Source organism: Chondrus crispus, genomic scaffold, assembly GCF_000350225.1.
Source record: "Chondrus crispus Stackhouse genomic scaffold, scaffold_159, whole genome shotgun sequence".
Classification (NCBI taxonomy): domain Eukaryota; phylum Rhodophyta; class Florideophyceae; order Gigartinales; family Gigartinaceae; genus Chondrus; species Chondrus crispus.
Window position 1 is genome coordinate 78,418 of NW_005179027.1, and position 9,315 is coordinate 87,732.

Here is a 9,315-nt window from a genome sequence, read left to right on the forward strand (position 1 = left end):
AAGGTTCCAGCGACCTTCACGCACCACTCAGTCATGAAGACAACCTACAACCCGTGTCGGGGGTCGTTCAGGTGGCTGCCGAAGTATGTAAGGATGGGGCCCAATTCCGGCCAAAATCCTTGGCAGACTTCAAATTGACCCCACCATGAGGGAAGCTGCTGGTATCGGTTGACGTAGTGTGACCGCGCGATCTCCCCCGCCTCGAGGATTTGGTATGCCAGGAAGTATCCTGTGTCCGACCTCATTTTGCGCTCGTGCTGAACGGTGTGTTGGAAGAAGAAGAGGTTCCCGCGTTTCTTGCGCCGGAAATTAACAGGGAGAATCGCACGCGTCCACGACATTGCGTCATTCGTCACTGTCAATTGGTTATGCCATAAGCGGTCCGCTTCCAGTACGGGGTCACCCTGGGTCCAACTGAGGAGGCTGTCAAGATAACGGCGCTCCCCCTCCGTGCGGAATTTCCATGTGTCGCAGCCGAAGGAAGGAGGAATAAGGGTGTCGGTCAAATGGAGGTCAAGCCGGGCGAGTACAGTGTCTATGAATCGCAGGGACAAGGTGCGGCGGCCGCGTGGAGAGGAGTGACGAAGGATGGAGGTAGGAATGGCAATGCGGGCGCGCCAGTCAAAAGTGCGAATGGTTTCTAGGGGTAGTTGACCGGGTAACATGCCGGCGCCGTCTGCAAAACTATGTTCGATGTCGGCAACATCGCGGACGCCCACGGGGGAGAACCACTGGGAAGAGGCAAATAGGGAAGGATGTTCACGCATGGATTTGTCTTGTAGCTCATCGAGCGAGGGGTATCGACGGACTACCCAAGAAGAATGGTAGCCCGGATGGAAGGCTGGTTCGGTAGGGTTGGTAACAGGAGGTAGACGGGGTATGGAAGGAAGACCCCGGGGCACTTCGGGCTTGCGAGGAAAGCCCACACCCGGACGCTTACGAATGGCACTATCGTCCGAGTGTTCCGACGCAGAAGGAAGCATGGTATTTTCGTCTTACCTTGCCAGAACGCCGCGCAGAGTGATTGACGGTTGGGAAACACAGTAAGGAACGGCAGGAGATTATACGATGGCTTGGCGCTGTACAAGGGCGCTCAGGAGGGGGATATGTAGTGCAATAATGGGCTCTACAGGGGGGTGGAACGAAAGGAAAATATTTGGAATAGAAAAGTAGTCCGGGTTGGGAGACACACGTGTGAATAATTGCACAGTTTCAATTTTTAATTCTTTTATTTTATTTAGTTAATTAGTTGGCATTAATTTTGCTGACATTAGATTAGATATAGGATCTAGCGCCGAGAGCTACTGTAGTGACTCCGGCGGGGCGATATATACATTAGCCCTCTGACCACCAAGTCAGTAAAGGTAACCCGAGTTGCCAGAGTTGAATTTCGCCTTGGTCGAAGTCCGTCTTTCCCAAGACGCTCCCTTTTACCACAGATTACGTTATCCTTTTCGCTCGGGGGTTCCCTTTCCTTTTCCTTTATTTCACCTATCCTTTTCCATTTCTATCTCTATTTCTATTCCCTTATCTTGTGTTGGTTCCACAGTGCCTGATTGCGATCCGCATTGTGACGACTGGAGTCATCGGGCTCTTGTGTTGGTTCTTTTGTTTGTTGTTGGTGCCATCGGCTTTGGTTGCGACCGGACCGGTGTAGGTGTCTTGGCCATCGGGCGACACGTGGGTGTAGCGCTGCTACTTGTTTACGTCCACCAACGGAGGCTGTTGCGACGACGTCTCCCTCGAAGGTCCTGTTGCGTATACAGGACAGTGTTGGTTCCATCGGATACAGGTTGCGACCGTTCCGGTGTCGGTACTTTGCCATCGGGCAGTACAGAGGTGTAGCGCTGCTACGTGTTTGCTAATTCCCGTCGGGCTGCGTTGCGACGCCCCTGTCGAAGACCTTATCAAGGGTATAAGGTGGAACAGGCGCTCCGCGAGCATTGGCTTTACGACCCATCGGGCCCGGCTTCCTAATCACCGCCCCGAACTCGCCGAGCAGCTGCCTGTACAAGACTCTACCACCATTCGTCCCGTGGCGGGCATCTTCCTTTTGCCCCCCCCTATCAGGGACTTGAGCTACTATGGGCCGCAAACCCACTTAAAGGGAAAGGGAGAATCGGACACTCCGTAGGGCTGTGCCGTCGGCAACTCTTGTTGGTTGTTGTTTGTTGGTTGTGTTGTCGCTGGACCGTTGGACCCTGGTTCCGGCCTGACAGGCACATTGCACTACAAAATCCTTGTGCCCATTTCCCTGCACGAAGTCTAGAAAGCGAGATAGAGTGCTGTTATGCTGCCCAGATTTTTCAAAGTTATTGTGCGCGATAGTGTATGGCCCACGCATGTCGTACCAAACCATTTTTATCTTTCCGCCCAGGACAGAGATTGTAGGAGCCACAGAAGGGTCAATGTCGCCAACCGGTGCCCCTGGCATGTCCGCATGGGGCGTGACGCTCGCGTCGGAAAAGCGCTCAGCGACTGTCTGCCAGTAGTCCTCCCGGCTGACGCGGTTTTGCTGTTGCTCCTTAGTCAACTGCTGACCTGTTCCGGCATGCCCAGTCGAGCTTGATCGTCATCTCGCAATATGAGGCACAGCCTGGCGAACATTGACATTGTGAAGTCCGCCGTGCCGTTCCGATTTCTTATCCCTCCGTGCCCCGAATCACCACCATCCTCACCATCTCCTGGCGCTAGATCCCCATCTTCCATCATTTGGCGTCTTCATTCCGCCTCGGCCTCACATTCACGCCAATGATCCCTCTCGGCCGGCCTGAAAGTGGACATTAATTCCACATCCGAGGGCACGGGCCTCAATGCATCAATCGCTACCCGTTTATCGCGCACCCAAGATAAGAAATTCTTGAGCAAAGGCCTGCTTGCGCCTTCGACTTGGGAAAACACATCTGCAGCCTCTTTTCCCCCACGTAGACATAGGCGAAAATAAAGAAATGCGCGAGCCACTCGCTCCGTCTTTGTACCACCCACCTTCCGCCTCCATATTCTCAATACCTTTCGATGGACAACATCAGTATGAGATAACAAAAAGTTGTACCCAAATTGCAAGGATTCGCTTGCAGACAGAGCTAAAGATGCTCCGTTTTCGTCCGATAACTGTGGGTATACCTCCCCACGAGGGTTACTTTGGTCTATCCTGTCCTCAACGTGTTCACTTTGCCCTGAGATCGGAGCTGGCGCGAGTTGCACTGCGCCAGCTGGAGTCTCTTGCGAGTTCATGTGACTGAATCTCAGTGCTGCGCGGGGGGTTACAGTTGCAGAAGAAGTTGATACTGGGAATGGTGTGAGCGTAGGTAACGGTTGGCTTGCAATATCGGCTGCAAACGCGCCGTCCAAGGATTGCGAAAGGGACCCTGCGTCGCGGAGGGTAGGTGGAAGGTTGGGGAGACGAGCCGCAGATCCGGGATGATTCTCGGCTGCGGCGGGGATGGATCGATACGACCATGGAGGGAGGGAAAAAAGTGGTTGCGATTGTTCAGGGGGTTGGGAATTGTGGTGCGAGGTGGGCTTTTGCGGTGGCGGGTGGCGTTTTGCAATGGCGGGGTGGGATAGTGCGCATCCAGATGTCGTTTTCCAATTTTTCCTTAGCTGCGAGCATTTCGCTTTTGGTGCGTGCTCTTCCGCCATTTTTTTGAATTTGGAAGAGCGAAATGGGGGCTAATGGAAAGTGCTTGAAAGAGTGTCTTGCGGAGTGCCTGGCGTCTCTTCAAGAGTACAGATCTCTATCTATTACAAAGTTTGTAATAGATAGAGGGCTGTAAAGGCCGCCGATCGAATTTATTGAACTGGTGGGGGGCCAATGAGAGAACAGGGAGGCGTGCACACACGCCCACCCACGAAGGTTAAGAAAGGCCCCCACTGTCGCGCACGCGCATATATACTGTACGGAGTATTTACAAACTAGGTCTACGAGCGCGTGCTTACAGAATATGGGCTGTAAGCTTACTGTCCGGCAGACGGCAAGCTTACATGGACCTATATGTACTACGCGCACGTCCGCGCTTCCTACGCCCGGAGGTAGAACCATAAACAACTCGAGCAAGCAACTCTACGCTCAGCGTAGAGTTGCTTTCCAGAGTTGTTTTAAAGTAGGCTACTTTAGTCTGCGAAGGCACAAGCCGGAGCCCGTTCTCACCCCTGAAGGCCCAACGCCGGATCACTCACCCCCCCTCTACTTCCCTTTTCATACGATCCTTCCCCCGCTTTTTACCGCGCTCCAATCCCGCTCTCTGATCATACAGAGAGCATCGCACGCGAAGCACAAGGCCCCTTTCGACGACAATCCGGATTCGAGGGTTTCCCTTGTGATTCTCACCCCCTTACGTCTCCTTTCCGACGTACTAGGAGATGTCTCAGGTCGGCTCTTCCGCCACCGATGGTCCGCCCGCCGCCGACAATGGTCAAGCGACCGCTCCGGTCATTCTGACGAAAGACAAGGCCTTTCAGATATACTTTCGGCTTCAGAAGATAGCGAAGTGCGTCCAAGATGAGGATGAATTTCATCGTCAGTACCTCGGGGTCGCCCGTAATGTGCTCGAACTATTCAAGTTTCCGCAGAGCTCTGGAACCACCGCTGCTGTTATGCTGGACCGTTGGGAGGTATGCGAAGCCATGTCTGGTATGCTTCCTAGCCCCTCTTTCGTTTTCAAGGCCGACTACTTCAACCACCCGGTCTTCCCACTCCAGGTTTTGTACATCATTGCCGAGCTATTTGGGTTTGATGGAATTCCCGACGACTTCTTGGCCCAAGTGTTCATCAGAGATCACGAACGCGCCCACAAGAGCGTCACGATCCAAGGCTGGTTTGCATTTGTCCTTTGGTTTGGACTCCAGCTCCACCTGCTCTGCCATAGACAGATTTCAGCAGGCGCGTTCCCTTCCTTCTCGACGAGCTCTCAATACCGACACGATAGCAACTGCGCCCGCGACCGAAGATCCTATTACAGCGACAGGAACCTTACCCCCCCGTACGCCCTCAGCAAGTGTGGTATAACTACCTTCGTCCCGATCACTCGGAAACGGGGGGGGCTAGAGGTAAGGGAGCGCGCGCCGCTGGGTAACTCACGCGCGAACGCAGACCGTACGGATGGACTCGAAAAGAGGGAAGGCTCACGTGGCCGGTGACGCGCAGCCGGTCGGTGGTGCTAGATCCGGACGGCCGGTCACGGGTTAGAAGCCTGAGACTAAAAGGAAAACCGGAACGGTGTTAGCACTTAGCCGTAAAGGGAAGGGAGGCGAGTCTGCCCCCTCTTTACTGGGACGGGCAGGTTTCCCTGGTCTTAACCCTTAAGTGGGACGCCAGAACACCTGTCCCTCTGCAGTAGCTGCCCCTTACTGTGGCTCAAATTGAGAAATTGTGTACATGTACACAATTACTTAATTTGTGCCATTAACTACTACTTACTAGTTAGCCACCGTACGGATTATACAAGTGTGCCCGTGGCCACGTTCCCGGCCAACGGTTGTGCCACGTGTTACCCGTGGCCACGCCCGCTGCTACCGGCTGTCCCACGTCGGACCCTTGGGGTACTACTGTACACGGCGGCGGGCGCGTGTACGCCCGCTCGCTACAGTAGCACCCGCCCTCCCGCGCGGTTATCATCTCGCCGGGGGGTTTTGGTACGGAATTGAACTACAGCAGGCTCACGGCTCCCCCGTGGCCCTAGAAGCGAAGCGGTTGAATTTGACAACCGCTTCAATCATGGCCATGAACGGGCCACCAGTCGTGACCTGGCTCCCAACATGGCTTCAGGGGGCATGCGCCAGAGCGGACCCGTTAGATTTGACCAGCGCCCGCAGAACGGCCAAGACTATACCCCGACTGCGCATGAACCCAACATGGACATTGGTGACACTCGCAAAGCAAACTACGTGCACCAGCAGTTCTCTGGTTGGAAGTTCAAGGGAGACCTCAGTCAGTCCGTGGACCTCCTGCTACGTGACTACGAGGCATGCGCACATCAGCACCGCGTAACTTTTGCGCAGAAGGTGGAGTACTTCATGAATGTCGTCGAGGGCCCGGTTCGTACCTATTTCCTCAACAAATACGTTCGAGGAATGGCTCATGAGCAGGTGGTTGAGCTAATGAAGCGCAAGTACGACAGCGACTTACGCCAGCTTCAGATACAGTCCACCCTTGAATGTCTCAATTTTGACACCTTCATGTCCACTCGCTCCCTGACAACCCACTCTGATGGCCTGACCAAGCTGGTCAAGTACCTGGAATTTCTCACCCCGCAATGCCCTCCTGGTTTCCGATCAGACGAAAACAAGATACGTTTCCTACGAAAGGCTGTTCTCGGTTGTGAATGGGCGAATGCGAACTCTCCCATTCGCAACATCGTCTCCCATCGCTACAAGTTCCACGCGTTCGTAACGGCTTTACATGAGAGCCTCCAGCTCTCCAACGATCTCAAGGATGTTCGCCCGCCCGCGTATCCCACACACAGCGCGGAGATGGACGAGGAACAAGCCGCTGATGTCTTCTTCCAACGCTACGGCCGTAATCCTCGTGACGTTCGGAACCGGATGTCTAACCGCCCGCCGGGCCGTCCCGATCGGCCCCGGTTCCCGCCATCGTCTCGCACGCCTCCGGACCGCAATGAGGTCCGCCACGGGCGCACGCTCGACGAGGCGCCCCGTCGCAAGAAATGTTTCAATTGTGCTGCTCCTTGGCTGCCCGGTCATCCATGCCACGCAGGGGCCATTGCTCCCGGCGAGCGCAGCCGACTCCGCAAGGGTGAATCTCACCTCCACATCATCCGAGACTACATTCTAGGGATGGAGGGAGAACACTGCGCTGCGGCAAAGGAGCTGGACGACGCCTTGTACTATGCTTGTGATGTTAGTGACCATGCCCCGTATTACACCGACGAGTTCGACGGTGATGTGGTCACCAACGTAGTATCCGCTAGCGTATCAGAGCAGATGCTCTCTGCGGATTTTCGCTAAGGCGATGTGGACAAGTCGATAATCCTCATCGCCCACGCCGCTCGTCTTATCAACATAGGACTGCGACTCCTCGCCTCAAACTCCCGGTCGTTGACATCAACTGCACGAATATCTTCGCGGCGGGCCTCCAACGTGAATGCTCTTCACGACGGCCTCTCGGGTTCTCCCAAGTCGGTTGTCGGCAAGCAAGAGCTTAACCGACTCCTGGCGGATGCTGGAATGCACCGCCGCAACATCTGCCGCTCGGCACACCGCTTCCGCTTTGGGGACGAATCCTTCCATTCCCTTGGACGAATCTCCCTGCCCCTCGCTACTCCGCCGGGTGTCAAACCCATCCTTGTCGTTTTTGACATCGTCCAGGCAAACATCCCGCCTTTGCTGGGCATGGATGTCTTGGACCGAGAGAAGCTCGTCGCCGATACTGTCTTCAACTGACTGGCTCGACGATCGGCAAACGAAATAGAAGACGGGCGTATGTCGATGAATGGTCCATACCCCTTGTCCGCTCGCCGAAACGGCACGTCTATGTCCCCTTTGACTGTGGGACACAGAACTACTTCACGAAGGCACAGCTCAACAAGTTGCACAGCCAGGTCTTTCACCCATCCGCCACTAATATCTTCAACTTGCTAAGGAAGGCCTGCCCTGACAATGCGACGCCAGAGACGCTCCATATCCTTCGGAATATATCGAAGCGCTGTGATCCTTGCCAACGAATCAAGCCTGGGCCTACCCGCTTCCGCGTCTCTTTTGGTACCGAGAACGCCCGCTTCAACGAGAGGATCATGATGGATATCATGTACATCGACTCCATGCCCATCTTGCATATTGTTGACGAGTCGACCCGCTTCTCTGCAGCCCGCTTCCTCCCCAATGTTAGCACCAAGGCAATCTGGGACACCCTGCTTCGCTGTTGGGCCTCGATCTAAACCGGTCTTCCCAATCGGATACTGGTCGGCCAAGGCAGTAACCTCGGCAAAAGCGAGCCTTTCGTCTCCCTTGCTGCAAGAGCAAAAGTAGAAGTTCAAGGCACGGGAATAGAAGCGCACTCAAGCCTTGGAATTGGGAAACGGTATCATGAACCAGTCCGTACCACCTTCCGCAAGATGGTGCTCGTATATCCGAACGTGGACAAGACGCTCCTCCTTCAGATGGATATCAAGGCCATGAAGGACACTCTGGGACCAGAAGGCCTCTTCCCATCGTCCCTCGTCTTCGGAGAACTACCTCGCGTCTACACTGCCTCGGAAACGCCTCAACCCCGAGATACACTTGGGGAACGTGCTGCGATGTTTCACGCTGCCCGCACTAGGATGCAGCGCATCATGGCTAAGATGCGTGTTGCACGAGGCTTGCGACACTCTGTGCCACTTGCTGCAACCGCGCTTATGACCTCGGCGATCAAGTCCTAGTCTGGCGTGAGAAAATCGTCAATCACCGCATTGGCGAATGGCTCGGTCCCTTTACGGTCCTCGGGATGGACGCCAGCAAGAAACTTGTATACATACAGGATGTCTAGGTCGGTGCGGCTCGCCCCTTCAATGTCGCCCAAGTCAAGCGCTATATCGCCCCAATGGATGGCGCCCACTCCTTCTTTGCCGACCTTCATCGTGACCTTTCGCACTTCTCGTCTCCGGGTGATGACGATGACTGCGTTCACTTAACCGAAGTCATTCATCCAAAGGACCCCCGAGCCACTTCTTCAGACATGTCCGAAGCGAAACGTGATGAGATTCGCGGTCTACTCGACTGCGGGACATTTAGCGTCATCCTTCGAGAAGAGGTTCCTCCTGACGGTAACGTACTACCAGGTCGCTTTGTGCTTGCCATCAAGTCCGCAGAAAACGGTCAAGTCAAGTTCAAGGCGCGGTACGCAATAGGTGGACATCGCGATGGCATGAAGGCCCTCATGGTCCACAGTGCGGCCACGCTACAGCCCCAATCCATTCGCCTCCTACTTGCCCTCGCTTCGGTTCACGGCTTCGACATCTGGTCTTCTGATGTCCGCCAAGCATACCTCCAGTCCGCCGAACCGCTTTCTAGAGAGCTCTTCATCACCAAGCCCGTCCCTGAGTTCGAGCTACAACCCGAACAGTGTCTCAAGCTGCTCAAATCCCTGTACGGCCTCTGTGACTCCGGAGACCTCTGGTACAAGACCCTAGACGAGCACCATCGACATAACTTAGGCATGGCCCAGTTTCGGTCTGACCCGGCTCTCTACAAGATCATGTAAAATGGTCTCCTCATGGGCCTTAGCGGCGGATACGTTGACGACCTGCTACGCGCCGGCTCTCCTGGCTTCCGTCAACTGGCAAAGAAGACCAGCGAGCGCTTCTAGATGGGCGAGGA